Raw genomic sequence first — 22,229 nt, 5'->3', positions numbered from 1 at the left:
CACCAATACACACAAAGCCATTTTTCCTGGGGAGAACCCGTAACGGCCTCCTAGTGAACAGGAGACACTCAGGATTATCTCAGAAATTTTCCAGTGCCTGGACTGGAATTTGAACCCAGGACTGGCACCCACCGAGCCACCTACAAAGTTTAAGTGATTTACTGACACACAGTGTTCCGACTATATATTCAGATTTTAAAATTATAACTGCAAATATGAATTCATGAACATTTTCAACCACATGGATAAATTGTGGAAAAAAATACAAACTTGATAAACTTTGTATTGATCATAAAACACTTCATTATAGTAGATAGCAAATTGTGAAATACTGCTGAATCGGCAAAAATTTTCATTGACAAATTTTCTAAATTTAAGTTAAGAACCTTTCAAGATTCATTCATGAAACCATACAATCACTGCACAGATTCTGTATGTAAATGAATGCATTGATTACCAGCTGTAAGCATGTATTTTTTTTTCATTACAGCAGCGTCTTTGATCAGCGAAATTTGAAAATTAAAACTACCAAAAAAAAGCGTTACACATTTCACCGCTACTATTATAATATATACAGTTAGTAATAGTTGATGGGCAAATGATTCATTTCAAGCTTAAGTCTCTTCTTTGTAGGTAGTCACTGAACCACAAGCTGCAAGATTTTAATGAGGTCGAAATTATCTGTCACTCGCTTAAATTAATTGTCAAAATGAGCCACGATGTCTTCATAATTTACTCGAAATTTGACGGTGTTTAAATAAAATTGTACAAGTGACACCAACAGATGTATCTTTATAATAATAGCCTCAGCTGTAGACATTTTTTTCTTCTTCAGAATTAAATGCGGTTAACTGCTTTAATATACGGACAAAAATTAGTCATTATCGTTATGCTTGTTTTGGAAACATACGATGACTAACGATAGAAAGAGAAGGGCATCCAATTTTGGAATTATCGTTGTAAATCACAGCAGTATGCAAATATATTACAAAAATAATTTTAAGTTTTCAACGTATTACATTAATACATTATGTTAACATGAAAGGGCTTAATGACTCAGATGCAACCAGCTTAAGACAATTTTACAACAAGATCATACTTTTTTCATGAACTCATCTGCATAATTCAGTTGTTGTTTTTCTGTTTTTCAAAGATCTGTGCAAGTATCCGGAATATGATACAATGTATGTGACAAAGAAAGAGGAGCCTATTGAATAAATTATCACGTTCAAGAAACTGTATCTGTGATTAGGTCATGTTGCAGTTGATGACTTCACGCAAGTACAGGTAAACCTGTATACGGCTCAACCTGCTTTAGCAGTCACCTGTATTGAACATCTACTTGCCGTAAGCAGCCAGTCCATTAACTTCCCAAATATACTTTTCATTCTAATTACAACTTGTTCAAAGAATCCACCTGCCATAAGCAGTCAGATTTTATTGATCCCTTTACTGGCTGCTAAAGACAGGTTTGACTGTATAGAGTCAAACAGACAGTCTTTGTTTGAAAAGTGGCCGATGGAAATGAAACTAGTGTCGAATCAGCTGGTCAATGTTCACCAGCCAGATAAAATTCTATGTTGTATCAAGCTAGGTTTAACTAGTAGTTTTTCATTTCTGCACTAAAACTAAAGTAAATCAGTTTCTAGCCAATTTGTCCATTTGTAATTTGTCATTAGAGACTGCCATTTGTAAAAAAGGGAGATAACTTTGGTGAGACAACAAACATACTTTTGTCTCTATTTTTTTAAAAGAAATCAAGGGACAAAATGCTGTCACAGAAATAACTAATCTGTTACCAGGCCACTAGACACATGTACCTCTACGTCCAGTCTCCTGGACAATACCTCCAGTGTAAGTTGATCATTTAAGTTGGATGTACTATATACCAACAGAGTAATGTTTCACCTAGGCTAACTGAAAGTACAAATGAGGTTTTAATTTTTTCAACTTATCAAACACCTTGTGAACTGTTACATGTATCTTTATTTCATGGCCCATAATGGGTCATTAATTTCTTCACCAACAGATCATACATCAATTTCTTTAGAAACAAAAAAAAGTACATATAACACTATCTTGCCAAAGTTAGCTCCCTTTTTGTTTTGCAATTTATGGCAATAATGTTCATTTTCTATAAAAACTGTAACCCTAAACTTTTAAAATGCAGAAGCACAAAAATTAAATTCAAGACATAAAGTTCATTTTCAGGGTAAACAGTACAATTAATAAATAATGCAATCAAATACCATCAAGATAACCTGTCATACCAAACAAATTGCAAAATTAAGATTCAATGAATACATTTTTATCATCCTTGTGACACTTTTGTTTGACACACTGTAAAATCATTTAATTTCGTGGGCACTAAAAATTTTGGGGCTAAGGCAAATAAGGCTCTTTTACCTGAGGATATGAATTTAAGGATTTTGAATTTTGAAAATAAAATGAATGAAATTCCATTTTGTTTGTTGTGACTTTTTTGTGGATTCATGGACTGAAGCCAAGGAAATTTGTCCACGATAAAGATCAGTGCCTTCAAAGTACATCTGAAAGACAAAACACTTAAAACAATACAGTACAACAACCTCACACTCTTGAAGCAACAGTCAGAGCTTGAAGCTAAATAGACTTGTTGACAATCTTAAACAAATAATAAAGCCACTTCAACTCCTATGCAAAGATTATTTATAAATGTATTGTATTTGGTTCTAATTTCTGAGTGCATAAGGCACATTTAGGTAATGGACCACTAATATAGTGTTACTAACCCACATTGTGTAGAACGAGATCAAAGCACCAGAACTGACGTGATGCAACTAAAAAATCAAAATGAAACAGTTTATGCCCTAAACAACAATGTAGTTACATAAAAATCAAATTCAAGGGATAAAGTTCATTAATGGGACGGCAAGTGCAAACATTATGATGCAATGCAATCAAATACCACAGAGATAACCTGACATACCGAACATGGAAAATGAATTTTCAATGAATACATTTTTATCACGGTTGTGATTATTTTTGTTTGACATATATCTGGCAAAGTAAAACACTTAAATGATTACCGCCTCCTACTTTAGACGGCAATCGGCACAAAAGTAGACTTGTTGACAAACGTAAACAAACAGTTACCAGTCTACAAAGCACTTCAGCTGCTCTTCAGTTGCTCTACAAGGATAATTTAAATACCATATTCATTCTTTTAGAAGTACCTGAACGCATCATGAACTTTTGCAAGAAATTATTTAAGATCTTTCTGTCTAGATATTTATCAAAACTCTATATATAAACATGAACGAAGCTTTACTCCGGGGGTACTCCAATAGTCTGCATCAAATAATCAGTGACATAAAATGCGAAAATTGCATTTTCAGATATGAGCTTCATAAAGAAACTGAATGACGTTTTTGCCTAAATGAAGTAATCTACTACATCTTATTTCTGCTACATGCAAAAAAAATCATGAATCGATCCATGCTTCTTGGTGCATAACACACTTGCTGACATTATGGTTTCTGGCAGCAAGCCATAGCCTTATTTGTGAAATTATCTCATCTAAGATAATAAATGCTGCTGTTGATGAAATAATTTGGTAAATGTAAGGCAACATACATGATATAAGTGTGAGAGATGTAAAATGTTTTGGAAGTGTGGGAAGTGGAATAGAGGAAGCAGAAGTGAAAGTATGAGGGATAACAGATTAAGAGTTATAAGAAAAACTGAGACATGTGTCATAAAACTTTAACCTACACTAATACAAAATACAACCCCAATAACCTTGACCTGCCTTTGACGTACCTGACAATAAACTAATAGATTTCTGCCTCTTAGTAAGATTTATCCTTATGTAAGGTTTGATGACTTAAGGGGCAATTGTTAAGAATATACAGAATTTTGCCATAAAACTTTAAGCAGCACTATAACAACTGTTCACCCCAATGACCTTGACCCTAAGGTGTTAAATGTTTGTCCCTTACCAAGACCAACTCTTTTGTGAAAGGTTGATGGTAATAGGGATGGTAGTTTAGAAGATAAATGTGAAACTGAAAAGCTTGCCATAAAACGTTTACCAGCACTATCACATGACCTTGACCTTTAGGAAACTTGACCCTAAACAAACACATGTCTGCCCCTTACCAAGACCTACCCTTATGTAAAAGTTGATGATAACAGCAACGCTAGTTAAGATATACTGACACTGAGACTTTAACCTGAACCCAATGGCAATGTGGACAGCAACACTGACACCATGGCAAGTATTCCAACCTCCTTTTCCTCTTTCAACAGTCAAGCTAAAGTACTGTCAAAATCTGGAATCACCATCCTAGGAGATGTCTTTTATACATTTCATAATATGCAAATATGAGTTCCATACATGTGAAATAAATCTATATTTAGTACAGTGCATGAATTTGTTTGTTATCTTAGATATCACTTTCTATGAACCTTCATGTGACCAGTTACTGATCAATGAGACAACAGAATTTACGTGTCATTAAACAACAGGCTATATTTGTACCAGTTTTCATCTACTTGCCTGATACATGCACATTATGCTGAAGCTACCGATACTCTGTTAGCTGAAATGCATAAAAACTAAGGAGTTCTAAGTCTCGGGAAAGCTTAGACAACATACAAATCAGTTTCTTCCTAATTTCAGTACTGAAAGACAAGACAGAAGAAAAAACCTCCCAGTTCAAGTATGGACAGAGACAACAATTTTATCAATTTCGTACACACTTATATGATCATGGTGAACTTTACTGCAGAAATCGGTAGATTATAAGACATAATATAACTTCCTACTAATAAATAAAAAATAATGTTCAAATGTACATCTGTCTAGTTTTATTTCAAGTTTTTAAAAAAAATGATTACAATGGAGGATAGCACAACAGCCTATATCAGTACATTTAGGTAATACGTAGGAGTGGATGATTTTGATAAATTTCTAAATTTGAACCACGCCATGAGAAAACCAACATAGTGGCTTTGCAACCAGCATGGATCCAGACCAGCCTGCGCATCTGCGCAGTCTGGTCAGGATCCATGCTGTTCGCTTTCAAAGCCTATTGCAATTAGAGAAACTGTTAGAGAACAGCATGGATCCTGACCAGACTGCGCGGATGCACAGGCTGGTCTGGATCCATGCTGGTCGCAAAGCTACTATGTTGGTTTTCTCATGGCGCGACTCATTTGTGGTTTGCAACAAACCCTAAAACAAATTAATTTCAAAGGTAAAAACACTGCATTATATGATGTGCCACTGCATTATCTTGTCTGTTTTAACAACAAAGATAATAACTTAATTTTGATAATTTGGTCAGGGCAATAGGGAGGAAAATCCTTATAAGTAGGTGAAAGTCACAAACTTGTAAAGTAACAAAAGGGCCAAGCTGGCCCTAGGTCGCTCACCAGAGTAACACACCATAACAACCATGTTTGAACTTGACACCACATGACCCAGTTTCAAACTCGTCTGAGTTTTCAAGGAGATATTAACATTCTTACCAAGCTTCATGAAGATTGGAGCAAAAATGTGGCCTCTAGTGTTTATTTCTTCGATTTGGCCTAGTTACCTAGTTTTTTACCCAACCGGACCCAATTTTTAACCCGTCCGAATTTTCATGGAAACAAATATTCTGACAAATTTTCAGATTGGACCAAAAAATGTGACCCAAGTGTAAACAAGCATTTTCTTTCATTTGACCTAGTGACCTAGTTTTTGACCCCACATGGCCCAGATTAGAACTTGTCCATGATTTCATGAAAACAAACATTCTGACAAACTTTCGTGAAGATTGTAGCAAAAAGTAGCCTCTAGAGTGTAAACAAGCTTTTCCTTAGATTTTACCAAGTGACCTAGTTTTTGATCCTAGATGACCCAGATTCAAAATCATATAAGACTTTATGATAACAAACATTCTGACCAAGATTTATGAAGACTGATTAAAAAATGTGGCCCCTAGAGTGTAAACAAGCATTTTCTTGATTTGACCTTGTTACCTAGGTCTTGACCCCATGTAACCCAGATAAAATTTTAAAACACATCTGACACTGAGATTTCATGCAGACAAACATTCTGACCAAGTTTCATGCACATCAGATAAAAAAATGCATACACAAGGTTTGTCTTTGATTTGACCAGGTGAACTAGTTTTTGACCCCAGATGACCCTTATTTGTATCTGACTTAGATTTCATCAAGAAGATCATTCTGATCAAATTTCATGAGTATCCATTGAAAAATGCAGCCCCTATTACCCACACATAGTTTTTCTTTGATTTGACTGGATGACCTAGTTTTTTACCCCAGATGACCAATTTTGCCTAGATTTTATCAAGACAAACATTCTGACCAATTCTCATGAGTTTCAAATTTAAAATGTGGTCTCTATGTTAACAAGCTTTTCCTTTGATCTGACCTAGTGACCTAGATTTTGATCCCACATGACCCAGATTCAAACATGGTAAATATGACCTCTAGAGTGTTAACATGCTTTTCCTTTGATTTGACCTTGTGACCAAGTTTCTGACCCTACATGAAACAGATTCAAACCTGTCCTAGAGGTCATCAAGATAAACATTTTGACAAAGTTTAATGAAGACAGGGTCATAAGTGTGGCCTCTAGAGTGTTAACAAGCTTTTCCTTTAATCTGACTGGGTGACCTAGTTTTTGTCCCCACATGACCCAGATTTGAACTTTACCTAGAGGTCATCAAGACTTAATGATTGGTTCATAAATGTGGCCTCTAGAGTGTTAACAAGGCAAATGTTGATGCACTACAGTTGCAAAATGTAGTCTCTATCATGTTCACAAGAAATTGTGTACAGATGCTGACGGACGCCAGTCGAGGGGCTATCACAAAAGCTCACCTTGTCACTAAGTGACCAGTGGGCTAAAAGCAAGATACAAGGCTAAAGCTCTTTAAAATGGCCATTATTCTAACAAGAGATCACTGAGTGATCTTGGCGCCCACCAATGTGCCATTTTTGGAGTTCCAAATTTCAAGACTTACTGAATAGCTCAAGGTCAAATTTCATTTCCGTACACAACACTTTGCATGTGGTCCAAATTCAAAAGCTGTAGCTTGAGAAATGTGAAAGTAGGTCACTAGATCAATTTCAAGGACGAAATGTGAAAGTAGGTCACTAGGTCAAAATCAAGGTCAAATTACACTTCAGAACACAAATTTATGCATGTGGTCCAAATTTAAAGCCTGTACCTTCAAAAATGTGGAAGTAGGTCACTAGGTCAATGTCAAGGTCAAAGTTTGTTTCGGTACACAATCCTATGCATGTGGTCTAAATTTGAAGCCTGTAGCTACAGAAATGTGAAAGTAGGTCACTAGGTCAATCTTAAGGTCAAAGTTCATTTCGGTACACAAAACTATGCATGTGGTCCAAATTTGAAGGCTGTAGCTCGAGAAATGTGAAAGTAGGTCACTAGGTCAAAATCAAGGTCAAATTTTATTTCGGAACACAGAACTATGCATGTGTTCCAAATTTGAAGCCTGTACCTTCAAAAATGTGAAAGTAGGTCACTAGGTCAATGTAAAGGTCAAAGTTTGTTTCGGTACACAAAACTATGCATGTGGTCCAAATTTGAAGGCAGCGTAGCTTGAGAAATGTGAAAGTAGGTCAGTAGGTCAAAATCAAGGTCAAATTCCAATTCAGAACACAAAACTATGCATGTGGTCCAAATTTGAAGCCTGTACCTTCAAAAATATGAAAGTAGGTCACTAGGTCAAAGTCAAGGTCAAAGTTTTTTTCAGTGCACAAAACTATGCAAGTGGTCCAAATTTGAAGGCTGTAGCTACAGAAATATGAAAGTAGGTCACTAGGTCAAAATCAAGGTCAACTCATGTCAAGGTTCATCTTGCCACTCAAAACCATACATGTGGTCCAAATTTGAATGTTGTAGGTTATTGACAAGAAATCTTTTCCCTATATAAGTCTATATGAACCATGTGACCCCCCAAGGCGGGGCCATATTTGACCCTAGGGGGATAATTTGAACAAACTTGGTAGAGAACCACTAGATGATGCTACATTACAAATGCCAAAGCCCTAGGCTTTGTGGTTTGGACAAGAAGATTTTCAACGTTTTTCCCTATGTAAGTCTATGTAAACCATGTGACCCCCGGGGCGGAGCCATATTTGACCCTAGGGGGATAATTTGAACAATCTTAGTAGAAGACCACTAGATGATGTCATATACAAAATATCAAAGCCCTAGGCCCTGTGGTTTTGAACAAGAGGTTTTTCAAAGTTTTTCCCTATATAAGTCTATATAAACCATGTGACCCCCGGGGCGGGGCCATATTAGACCCCAAGGAAATATTTTGAATCATCTTGGTAGAGTACCACTAGATGATGCTTCATACCAAATATCAAAGCCATTAGGCTCTGTGGTTTTGGACAAGAAGATTTTCAAAGTTTTTCCCTATATAAATCTATGTAAATTATAGAAATAAACAAAGGGCCATAACTTACTAAAAAATTGTTGAACCAGTCTGATTTTCAGGGGGACACAACTAGGGTACCAATACATCATTCTGACAAAGTTTGGTCAAAATCCCCCAGGTAGTTTCTGAGGAGATGTGATAACGAGAAATTGTTAACGGATGGAAGGACGGATGGACTGACTGACGGACGGAAGGACGACGGACCACGGACGCAGAGTGATTTGAATAGCCCACCATCTGATGATGGTGGGCTAAAAATATGCAAAATAGATTTATAGTTCTTATATATGCACTCATCTTAGGATGATAAACAAGTGTATGACTTTTTTTGGTGCTCACGAGTGAAATAAAATTGATATTTCACTGACACAAACAAATTTTCTTTTTATTTCATGTGTAAAACTCTTCTTTTGTCGCGTAATTTATAAAATGTCGAAAATCGCGCGAAAGATCAACAGAACGCATAATGCAAATGACGTCATTTTAACGACGTCATCGTCATTATGGTCCCCGCTATTCATAACGCTCGGTATACAATTTGACTTCAATCGCGACGGAGGACCGGAACTAGTTCGGCAAAACCAGTGAAAATAAAAACGAAAACAGGGATCGAATTTAACGGTCGCTAACTCGCAAAATTCGAGTAAGAATAAAAAAATGCGAGTAGAAAATCATGGCACTCGAATATTTTTGCGATCACGTTCGAAAATCGGGGAATTTGCTCAAACTGTCCTTTTCTTTTTAAAAACTCCTTTCGGGCAGTTAATTTACCGATAATCACGTGACTGCTTCTAGACGCTTGTCGCTTTATACAAAAGTAATTATCGGATATGTAAGTAAGCGTCTAGGCAATATTTGTTTTCATTTTGGACGTCTGTAATTTGCAAAGTCCTGTGAAAATGGAGAGGAAATAACATGTTACTTGGAGCAAAAAAGCCCGCGGAGCTCGAAAATGCTAGCAACACTACCAACTGTGACCTGAGAAAAACTTAAAAGATCAACGTCAAGCCAAAAGTCCAAAGAATCATTGAGTACTTTGGTTTGTATCGTACTTTCAAAACCAGAAAGTCCCAAGCCTGTGCGGACTGTGAACTTTTATATGAAACCAAACAACAACAAAACAACTTGAATTTAGCACGTAAACAGCTTTTAAATAATTGCTAGTGGAACCCATCATTTTGCTAGTGGAAAAAAATGGCACTAGCAAAAATTTGCTAGTTGGAAAAAAAGTTAAATTCGATCCCTGGATAATCTACTGTTTCAAAACTGTGGATTATCACTTTTATTTCACTGAGAAAACTATAATTCACTGGTTAACATAAAATAAATGTACCATATTTGGCCCATTTCTTCCACTGTCATTTAATTACAACTCAGGAATTTCAACTATCTAAAATATTCCACTCATTTGCATATATTTCATTGGAAATTCCACTAATCTACCAGCTGCTATTATATGTTATTTCATTTAATGTCATACAATGAAGTGGATGGCCCCATTACAAGACTAGTATTTACAATGTACTACTACAAATTGGACAAATGGAAACATAATACAGTATCTGAAATTCCAGCGTGAAGCAGAAGCTGCTTTACACGCCTTAGATTGGCATCTATATTTGAGCCGTGCCATGGGAAAACCAACATAGTGGGTATGCAACCAACATGGATCCAGACCAGCCTGCGCATCCGCGCAGTCTGGTCAGGATCCATGCTGTTCGCTAATAGTTTCTCCAATTCCAATAGGCTTTAAAAGCGAACAGCATGGAGCCTGACCAGACTGCGCGTCCGCGCAGGCTGGTCTGGATCCATGCTGGTCGCAAAGCCACTATGTTGGTTTTCTCATGGCACGGCTCATTTTTTATTTTTTGATACATGCATAATTTAGTCACAGAAAACTATTTTCGTTCTAAACAGTGAACTGATGTGGCAGGTCAATAAACCAGCTGTACTTCTGTTTTATTATTATGCAGGGTGGCAATTAATAGAAAACCTGAAGTATTCTCTGTAACCAATCTATTTTCATAAAAAAAACACTGCCACAACACAAATAGAAGAAACAAACAAACTCCTGTCTTCATTCTGTTTCAAACCGTCTACTATTAATTATTAGAAGTACATGTATGTGGGGTCTGTATGATAAAAGGGGGTAACGGGCGCGAAGTAATTTAATAGCCGAGTCCCCATATATCATACTGACCCAACATAACTATAACTCTGATTTGTTTTATCAACTGCATATTTATAGCATATATTGACCTGAAAATCTACTGATCCTCTACAGTGGTACTTAAAACCCTAAATCAAAATGAGACACCAAAGGTGTTACATTACAGTGCTGAAGACCAGGCCCAAAATTCCAGCATCTGACCGGCTGTTTTGAAGATGACCAAAGAAACTGGTCTCAATTATAACCCAAGAACCAGGTGAAGAGTCAGCAAAGAGACTCAAAGCTTATGATATATCCTATCAAACTGTCTTCAATCACAGTCTCAAGATGACACAGAACAATCTGCCAGAGGAGAGAAGCTAATTTAACCAATATGGATCTTATATATCATTTTCCCAGAATTTGGGGAAGGGCTTTTGTAGATTTATTATTATTAATATTATACCAGACTTATATAGTGCCCTTTTCATGATAAACACGTTCAAAGGCACTTTACATATAGATCAAGATCAACTCCGAGGGAAGGTTAGCAGGTACAATATAAAAGCCTTTATCAAGGTGCACTTAAAAGGGCAACTCTCCCCAGTACATTTTGTAATAATGCCTTCTAAGTACACAGAGACCATGTTTAATTTTCTGCTTAAATCACTGTGTCATGCAAGACAGCTCATTTACATTAATTTGTTAATTGCTTGGGAACTGCAACCGGATTTCTTTTCCTTTTGTTTCATGATAAAATATATCCTTGAGTTGGTTAATGACAATTTACAGAGTTTCATTAATTAAAGGGACTTGCCATCATTATTATGTAACTTAGTTTAAAACAGTTTTCAAAACAGATAAAGTATGCATTCTGTAAATTGTATGAAAAAAAAGCATAAATGAATGCAGGAGTGTTTTTTTTAAAATAAATCTGCCTGGAACTGCAAACTTTTCATTTGAGTTTAAAATACGAGTGTCCAAAGTTCTTATGAAATGAGAATTTTTTTAGGTCTAACCAGACTGACAAAATAAACAAGTCTGATATGCGCAGGGTATAACTGTCACAGTGGTTAGCAGGTTTGTCTGCCATACTAGAAAAACAGGTTTAATTCCCTATAGTTTCTGATATCCCAACCAATGTTCAGTGCCAGATAATAACTTAAACTGGTACTGTTTCCAGCAGAAATCAGCCTAGACTGGAAGTTGAGGTGGTAAATCTGACATAAGCTGCGGGACTGGCTGGAAACATAACCATTCCATGTGGAGACTTTCGCTGACAAGACAACTACCCATTTTAAACAAGAAAGCCTCTTTTTCCTAAGCACTTATTGTTAATATAAATCTAAGCACAGCCCCTTTAATGACTCTAATCTAACTCCTAACACAATTAACAACGTTAAAGAGAACAATTAAATCCTTCACAACGAACATGCTTCGAAAAACAAACAATATGAAAAGGAGTACTTTCTCATTGAAGGCAATTAGTTCACAAAGCGTTAAGCACATAGACCTAGTTATAACCGAAGATGTAAAAATAAACAAATAAAGGAAAATTGAGACGGTTTTAATGTGGACACTGGATAGTTTTACAACAGTACAAAAGATTGAAGGTTTAAACGAGTTAACTGTACTGCTTTAAGTGCAAACAACCACTAAATTATAACAGAAGGGTTCATCACCTTGGAACAGCCTAACAGTACAATTTCAGTACCAGTAAATAATATACAGTGCCCTATTTTTCAGTTTGTCGCAATAAATATATGTAACTGAAAATGGTTGCCAAGACAGCCGTATATCACTATCCTGAGTTTAGTTGCTTGCTTAAAAAAATTTCTTTGCTTAAGCTTCGCTAACAAAAACTAGGTGAGTAGGTCAAATAATTGGCAAAAATTATTCAAGATAACTACTGAAATCTGTTTGAAAATTAAAACTGGTGGTCCAAATTTCTTTGCTGTAGGTTCAGAAACAAGAAAGTAGGTCAGTAGTTCAGGGTTAATAATATTAAAGATGAGTATTGAAATCAGTATCAAACATGATGTTTGCGGTCCTAATTTCTTTGCCGCTACTTCAAACACAAATAAGTCTAAAGATGTAAAACAAGGGACCACCCGGGCATGGCCTATATTGACCCCAGGGTCATGATTTGAACAATGTTTACAGAGAACCACTAGAGCATAACACAAACTAAATATCTTTTAGGGTTATAGAAAATAACAAGCCAGACTCCCCTCTTGGTATAATTCAGCCAGGTAGAACCACCAGTCTTTCATAGGCCGCTTGTTTGGTTTCATTTTATGAAATTTATAAAATGAAAAGAAATTTATGCCTCTGCGAGTCTGTAACCAACACTTTAATATGTAGTCTATTGTAGAAGGCTACTGATTCACTATCAGCAACCTTACACATTCAGCTTTGCAAAGTTTAAGTACTAAACTCAGTTCCACTTTAAAACGTAATAGTTCATCAGTAGTTATTTGATAAAACTTTATTCCACACAAACTTCATATTTTTATATGAAGTATAGATAACAACAGGATTAGAAGAAACAAGCACACTGACCTCAGGCAGTGTTTGTATCTGAATCATTTAAGTGTATAATTTATGTATTTAGTCAAAATTAATGTAACAAATCATTTTAACTACAATTTAAAACTGCTCTGAAACTGTCACTGCCATCTTTCAAAGAACAATGTGTGTTGGTGTTAAGCACTTTTTTTCAACAACTTTGCAGTCATATAAACAACACTGTTTACTTTTAGCAGTGAGTCTGATTCTCAACTTTATAGCGCTGCCTCCCGTACATACATGTATGTGACATGACCCCATCCAGTCACATTATACTGACACCAGGCTGACTGCTCCTAGAACTATCATCTTAATGCCGAGCAAGAAAGTAAAGCTATCATTTAGTACATCTGCAGCTTGTTCAAGTCTGTGATGGCTGGCCTTGACTCAATATTGCTCTTTAAATTATATAACCAACAAACTAGTACTAAAAAAAAATAATCTGACAGAGGCACAGCTTCTAGCAAGTACATGTTAAGTATGACCTGTCAGTCAGGTAATATGGTGACTATCTACCTTTTCATGGTGGAGGAAGGCTTCAGGTGCTCCTTCAGGCATGATTTCGTCATAGGCAGGCTTCAGGGTATAACCACCTACCTCCAGTACGCCAGCTGGAAGTCTACACCCTAACAGAAGTTTTGAACTCACAGTGGCGAGAGGAATAGTGCTTCAATGTCAGCGACCTTAACCACTCAGCCACAAATGCCCCCTTTTTTGACCTTTACTTACATCATAATACTTACATAACGACTAATCAACAAATAATAGTATTTTAATCAGTCCATCCTAGATGCATACATGTGCACCAACAGGTTTAGGCTATCTTGATGTCAATATGACAACATACATATAAATAAACACAAGATGTTACACTAACCATGTATATCATTAATCAACACCTGTTTAAATCTGCAATAATGCAGTTTTTTTTAAGGTAACGGGTTTTAGTAAAAACAGATTTCTTGGAAGGTACATGTGACATATATACTACATCTTCTTAAGGTACAACTCACACGCTCAGTTATAAATCTATTATATATCCAGTCAATTATTATGCATATTAAAGCCCCCACAAACCACAGCATCCGAACATCTGATACCACAAACTAGGAAAAAGTGCATTTTTATTTATGTACCATATGTAATTTTCATAATTTGGTCATAAATTGGAGCCTGATGCATAATTTAACAGGTCATTTGCATAAAATCTGTTTAGCTCCATTGTAACTGACACTGTATCTAAGCTCTTTGAAAATAAATAATCACAAAAAAACTTGATTATTACGAAAACAAATAATTCTATACAATGTAGCTTCATATTCTTGAACAATGCAGACCAGCATGGATATCATTATAATTATGCATGCATACATTGTATATATAAAGGACAGATGACTGTGGTAAGGGTTGCAAGTTAAGCATGATATTAAAGTAAAAGATCTGCAAGTTGACTGTGATATATGTAAAAAGGTCTTCAAGTTGACTGTGGTATGTAAAACTAAAAGGTCTGTCTTGAATGACTATCATACAGAGCTCTAGATAAGATGCGTATTTGCGTAAATACATTTTGAAATTTACTAAAAACGTATTTAAAGTCAAACCTACGCGTACTGATACGCATTGAAAAAACGGCATATGTATTTTACTCTATTAAAGTGCGTAATCCAATTTTATCATAAATCAAGCACATCCTTTTTGTAAACAAGTACAACAAACAAAAATAGCGTCTCATAAAGCAAACGCAAACAATATCGTAAAATAATGCCATTTTCTTCTTCAAGTATATTAAAGTGTGAGACAATGCCTATCGCTAAGCACGTGATCTATGATATATTACGGGTAACTGTTGAAAAATCTGAAGCACCATACATGTGGGTGTTTCTGAAAAAAAAAAAACATTGACAGTCAAAGTATCACCGGCTGTTGATACATCACAGTGGTCAGTAACTGAAATTAAGATGTAGTGTAAGATGTAATGTATGCAGTAAACAAAATGTTAAAACTATTTGAATGAAGGCTCAAAAAATATTCAGGAAAACAGCATCGGTCGACAAAGGCACTTCAGCTGAGCACATGAATACATGTACCAGAAAATTATACAAACAAACAGTTATTATTATTACCCTTTTAAATGATTTCGAATTCTGAAAAACCATTTAGAATTCTAAAATACCCTTTTGAAAAAATACCTAGGAGTAAAATACTCTTTGAAAAAAAAACTAGGGGGTAAAATACCCTTTAAGTTTAACCTAAAATCTTATCTGGAGCTCTGATCATACATAAAAGGTCTGCCAGATGGCTATGGTAAGTAAAAGGTCTGCCAGATGACTGCGGGCACGGTTAGTAAAAGGTCTTCAAGTTGACTGTGGTAAGTCAAAGGTATGCCCACTGACTGTGGCTGCCCATTGCCTGTGGTATGTAAAAGGTCTTCAAGTTGACTGTGATAAGTAAATGGTATGCCCACTGTCTGTGGTAAGTAAAAGGTCTGCCCATTGCCTGTCTTAAGTAAAAGGTCTTCAAGCTGACTGTGGTAAGTAAAAGGTCTGCCCACTGATTGTGGTAAGTAAAAGGCCTGCCCATTGCCTGTGTTAAGTAAAAGGTAGTTGACTGTGGTAAGTAAAAGGTCTTCAAGTTGTCTGTGATAAGTAAAAATCTGCCCACTGACTGTGGTAAGTAACAGGTCTTCAAGTTGACTGTGGTAAGTAAAAATCTGCCCACTGACTGTGGTAAGTAACAGGTCTTCAAGTTGACAGTGGTAAGTAAAAATCTGCCCACTGACTGCGGTAAGTAACAGGTCTTCAAGCTGACTGTGGTAAGTAAAAATCTGCCCACTGACCGTGGTAAGTAACAGGTCTTCAAGTTGACTGTAATAAGTAAAAATCTGTTCATTGACTGTGGTAAGTAACAGGTCTTCAAGTTGTCAAGTTGACTGTGAAAAGTAAAAAGTCTGCCCATTGACTGTGGTAAGTAAAAGGTCTGACAGTGAGTTACCACAGAAAGGGTGACAGTGCTATTAAAGAGCTGACTGTCTGTGTAAAAGATCTTTCGGTTAACCATATACTTGCAGATTTAAAGCTAAAGAACCAGCAGTTAATTGTGGTAAGTAAAAGGAATACAACTGACTGGTAAGTAAATGGACTGACAGTTGACTGTGGTAAGTTAAAGGATCAATAGTTAATACTGTGGTACACTGTAAGTAAAGGAATACAAAAATCTGATTGTGGTAAGTAAATGGACTGACAGTTGATTCTGGTAAGTTAAAGAACCATCAGGTAATTGTGGTAATTAAAGGAATACAAAAATCTGATTGTGGTAAGTAAACGGACTGACAGTTGATTGTTGTAAGTTAAAGTACCAACAGTTACAAAAAATGTAATTGTGGTAAGTAAAAGGAATACAACTGACTGTGGTAAGTAAATGGACTGACAGTTGATTGTGGTAAGTTAAAGAACCAATAGTTAATATTGTTGTAAGTAAAGGAATCAATACAAAAATCTGATTGTGGCAAGTAAACGGACTGACAGTTGATTGTGGTAATCAAGAGATATGAAAGTTGATCATGTTTATGGAGATGACAAGTTAATTGTGGTAAGTAAAAGGACTGACAGTTAATTATGGTAAGTAAAAGGACTGACAGTTAATTGTGGTAAGTAAAAGGACTGACAGTTAATTGTGGTAAGTAAAAGGACTGACAGTTAATTGTGGTAAGTAAAAGGACTGACAGTTAATTGTGGTAAGTAAAAGGACTGACAGTTAATTGTGGTAAGTAAAAGGACTGACTGTTAATTGTGGTAAGTAAAAGGACTGACAGTTAATTGTGGTAAGTAAAAGGACTGACTGTTAATTGTGGTAAGTAAATGGACTGACAGTTAATTGTGGTAAGTAAATGGACTGACAGTTAATTGTGGTAAGTAAATGGACTGACAGTTAATTGTGGTAAGTAAAAGGACTGACAGTTAATTGTGGTAAGTAAAAGGACTGACAGTTAATTGTGGTAAGTAAAAGGACTGACAGTTAATTGTGGTAAGTAAAAGGACTGACAGTTAATTGTGGTAAGTAAAAGGACTGACAGTTAATTGTGGTAAGTAAAAGGACTGACTGTTAATTGTGGTAAGTAAGTAAAAGGACTGACTGTTAATTGTGGTAAGTAAAAGGACTGACAGTTAATTGTGGTAAGTAAGTAAAATGACTGACAGTTGCTGTAGTATGTAAAAGTAAGATGACATTTGACTGTGATAATATAAAGGACTGAAAGATGTTTGTGGTAATATAAAGGATTGCGGTAAGCAAAAACTTGGCACTAGAAATCAGTGCGTCAAAAATATCAATTGTCAAGAACTTGTGAAAAAAGCACTACTGGTTTGGAACCATTTTCCGGACAGGACTAGTTTCCGGACACATGTAATATCCGCTTTATTTCGTTGTTATTCATGTAATTGTTTCATCTAGATCATTTAGATGTTTGTTCTTCATGTCTACAGCAAACCACTATTTTATAAGGCTGTATAATTTTGGGTTTTTTGATGATAACTCACCTGCGTTTACAAAACAACTTTCTGTCTTAACGGGGCATGAAGATAGCATTGCGCATGCGCAGTAGTTCACACATGCCGAGGTATCAAGTGGGGAAGAAATAATCAAACTACATAATGATTGTCTACTGATAACATGTTCTACTTTTAATTTAACGCTAAAAGTTACGTAAGATGCAGGGCTGTCGATTTTTGCACTAATTTTATTCTATATCTATTGGAATTATCAAGAATTCGTATAAGACGAAAATCGAGTTTTTTATAGTCAACCTTGGTTTGCTTTCGTAGCTGCTATTGAAAGTCGAGTTATGTTTCGTGCGCAATTTTGAAGAGATGAATGATAAAGAAATGTGTAGAAGTAGTTTAATTACTTATTTTGATATAAAATTAACAACAAAACACTGTCAAAATATTTGTCCGGAAACTGGTTTACCTGATGGGAAAAATAACTCATTTTAGTGACCCCATTTGAGGCCCCATGGAACCCATATTTTACGTCACAACGCGATGCTGATTACAACATCGGATGTGGAAGGAGCTGAAGTCTGTGCAGTGTGAGCTTTATTTATGTCAAATATTTTTGTAGGGAATAATGGAGCCAAAATATGAAAATGTGTCCGGAAAATGGTTCCCAACCAGTACAATGCAATCTTTGTTGTTTGAAAATGAAAGAAATCAGGCTTATCAGATGTTGGCTGGATATATTTGTTTTTATACCAGTCACTGTGACAAATGTACAAGAACACTGATTAAGGAATATCTTAACCAATTCAACAAATGTTACCAAAAAAAGCATATATCATAGAAGTTTATGAAATCCGATTGATCACTTGTACTGTTTAAGTGTTTCAATGAGACATGGATAACACCACTTCAAACAGAACTGAATTCTCCCACAAGTCTTAAAAACCTATCTGCATGAAGCAAAAATAAAAACTAACATACAACACAGAAGAATGTGTAGTAAGAGATTAAGAGTATAATGTACTTAATCCAGGATTAAAGCAATGCTACAGCAGCTCAGTGAACTTCAACAGTAGGCAGGTTCTCCTATCAATCATCCACCTCATTACAGACACTGTAACTGATTACAGTTGGAGAGAGAGAACTGTACCTGTCAGTATAATCTGCTGAATGAAGTATGAACTATGTAGTAGAGAAATCTACACACATGGTTAAACACCTTAAATCTTAGAAAATATAACTTTTTTTTTAAGTAAAAACAATGTAAAGACGGATTAATTTTTCAACTTAACAGACATTTACAGAGGTGTCATAATTTATCTTAGTAATTCACTTGAGTATCTTTCACTGCCATATTTTTTTTTTCTAAGTAGTTATTCAATTCTAGTTTGTTTCACTGAAGCAGAACTTTTAAACAAAACTAAGTAACTGAAGCAAAAACTGTAACCACAAAGTTTCTTTAACCCTTACCTTGCTAAATTTCTAAAATGGACTGATATATCTTTCAATTAGGGCAGTACCATTTATTATTTGAAGGGGTGACAGTCACCGTGTTCACTGAAAATTTACTGACTGAATAGCGAATTAGATTAATTTTTCAACCTAACAGGCATTTTTGAGGTGTCATCATTCATCCTAATAATTCACTTGAGTATCTTTTACTGCTGCATTTTTTCTAAATAATTATTCAATTCTAGTTTGTTGCACTGAAGCAGAACTTTAAAACAAAACTAAGTAACTGATGCAAAAACTGTATACTGGTTGGGAACAATTTTCCAGACAGGACCAGTTTCCGGACATGTGTAATATCCGCTTTATTTCATTGTTATTCATGTAATTGTTTCATCTAGATCATTTAGATGTTTGTGCTTCATGTCTACAACAAACCACTATTTTATAAGTCTGTGTAATGTTTGGGTTTTGATGATAACTCACCTGCGTTTACAAAACAACTTTCTGTCTTAACGGGGCATGAAGATAGCTTTGCGCATGCGCAGTAGTTCAAACATGCCGAGGTATCAAGTGGGGAAGAAATAATCAAACTACAAAATGATTGTCTGCTGATAACATGTTCTACTTTTCATTTCACGCTAAAAGTTACGTAAGATGCAGGGCTGTCGATTTTTACACGAATTTCATTCTATATCTATTGGAATTATCAAGAATTCGTATAAGACGAAATTCGAGTTTGTTATAGTCAACCTCGCTTTGCTTTCGTAGCTGCTATTGAAAGTCGGGTTATGTTTCATGTGCAATTTTGAAGAGATGAATGATAAAGAAATGTGTAGAAATAGTTTAATTACTTATTTTGATATCAAATTAACAACAAAACACTGTCAAAATATTTGTCCGGAAACTGGTTTACCTGACGGGAAAAATAAATCATTTTAGTGACCCCATTTGAGGCCCCATGGAACCCATATTTTACATCACAACGCGATGCTGATTACAACATCGGATGTGGAAGGAGCTGAAGTTTGTGCAGTATGGGCTTCATTTATGTCAAAACAATTTTTAGGGAATAATGTAGCCGAAATATGAAAATGTGTCCGGAAAATGGTTCCCAACCAGTACACCAAGTTTCATTTAAGTAATTAAAACACAACAAGCACTGTGGTCTGCTCGGTCAGGACTCTTGTCCAAGTTTTGGTTTTTCATAAATTTTCTATTTGTACGCTAAAGATGAACTGTACATGTATGCATAAATAAAAGATAATTCGGATATTTTAGGTCTGTCAATAACACAAAAACTGAAAGATTCAGAACTGACTTTTACATGTAGTCATTAGATGTAAATTGTAGTCATCTATGTAGTCATTACATGTAAAATGTAGTCAACTAAGGGTTTTAACTTATCTTTACTTGACACCCTTTAAACATACTTCTGAAGCTAAACAACTAAAAAAAATAGACATTTAAACTTTATAGGTATACTAGAACCAAACTTCATATTTGTAAATAAGACATATAGTTTATATAAACGTAATATGAGCCGTGCCATGAGAAAACCAAGCACAGTCTGGTCAGGGTCCATGTTGTTCGCTAACAGTTTCTCTATTTCCAATAGACTTTGAAAGCGAACAGCATGCATCCGCGCAGTCTGGTCTGGATCCATGCTGGTCGCAAAGCCACTATGTTGGTTTTCTCATGGCGTGGCTCATATTAACAATTTAATATGTAGTATGAGCTACTTTAAAATAGTACACACTTAATACATGTACAGCTAAACATTGTATTTATAAGTATGTACTACCACTAAAAGAAAACAGGAAGTTTTTTTGTAAGCAACTGTTAGTTACTACATGATATTTGATTACAAATGCAGCTCTACGTATACACAGTTAAATTATATATTAGTAAACTTAAATACATATGGTTGGGACTGTCTTCATTTGAAGTATACATCTAAAGATAAAATATTTTAAGTGAAAGATAGGTATTGGATATCTTTAAGGAAGTGGCAAAGCAATACTTGAGCAACCAATCTGTTATAAGGATCATCTTTGCATTTCTAATGTATTTCTGGAACCAAAGTTCAAGGGCTTCTTGCAAGTTTGCAAACTAGAGCTGTCACAGGAGTAATGCCCACAATATGGCCTTGTCTGACACAGAAGTGAGCTAATGTTGAAGTCGAACCTCAAAATCAATAGGGGTAATCTGCTGGTCATGATCAACCTCCCTTATTAAGTTTCATGATCCTATGCCCAATCGTTCTAAAATTATCGTCCGGAAATGGTTTAACTGTTCTGGGTCACTGTGACCTTGACCTTTGACCTACTCAATGGTCTAACTGTTCCAGGTCACTGTGACCTTTACCTTTGACCTACTGACCTCAAAATCAGTAGGGGTCATCTGCTGGTCATGACCAATCTCCCTATCAACTTTCATGATCCTAGGGCCAAGCATTCTCAAGTTATAATCTGGAAACCGTTTAACTGTTCCGGGTCATTGTGACCTTGACCTTTGACCTACTGAACTCAAAACCAGTAGGGGTCATATGCTGGTCATGACCAACCTCCCTATCAACTTTCATGATCCTAGACCCAAGCGTTCTTGCATCCAGCAACCGATTGGTCTACATACCGGCAAAAATACCTCTCCTTCTTTGAAGGGGGTCATAAATATAATAATTTAAAGTAAAAGGCGGTTATGTGGCATTTGATTTGCTGAAATCATAGCGTGACATTTTCTGGCACCATTTCTGGTTAGGTTTCAATACCGTGTTTGTTTCAGCTCGGAGATCCAAAACAGTATATAACTGTTAAACATCTCTGAAGATTAATTGTTTTAGATACCAAAATTTTTACTTGCATATTGGGTGAGCTGCTAAAAAAAATAATTTCTACTATCTGAAATCAAGAAGCTCCTATTTACTTCTTAAAACTAATGCAAAGTTCTAAACTTTTAGGATCAACTACTGCAATTTAGTTCTAATATTTTAAGAGTCGAAAACCATTTCAGCATTCATTGACTGTCATTATGAAATGGCACATAATGTACAAAATAGCTGTACTCTTAACATTTTATTTATAGAAAGTTCTCAGA

The 22,229-nt window shown here is 35.6% G+C and overlaps 1 protein-coding gene across 1 annotated transcript in view; it reads right to left on the bottom strand.

Annotated features, from left to right (window-relative positions):
• Window positions 1-22,229, bottom strand: part of LOC123539628 (mitogen-activated protein kinase kinase kinase 11-like) — a 48,629-nt gene that overhangs the window by 25,252 nt on the left and 1,148 nt on the right. The gene's annotated exons all lie outside the window — the stretch shown is intronic.

Source organism: Mercenaria mercenaria, chromosome 1 (assembly GCF_021730395.1).
Source record: "Mercenaria mercenaria strain notata chromosome 1, MADL_Memer_1, whole genome shotgun sequence".
In the NCBI taxonomy this organism is placed as follows: Eukaryota; Metazoa; Mollusca; class Bivalvia; order Venerida; family Veneridae; genus Mercenaria; species Mercenaria mercenaria.
This window is presented reverse-complemented; position numbering and strand designations above follow the sequence as displayed.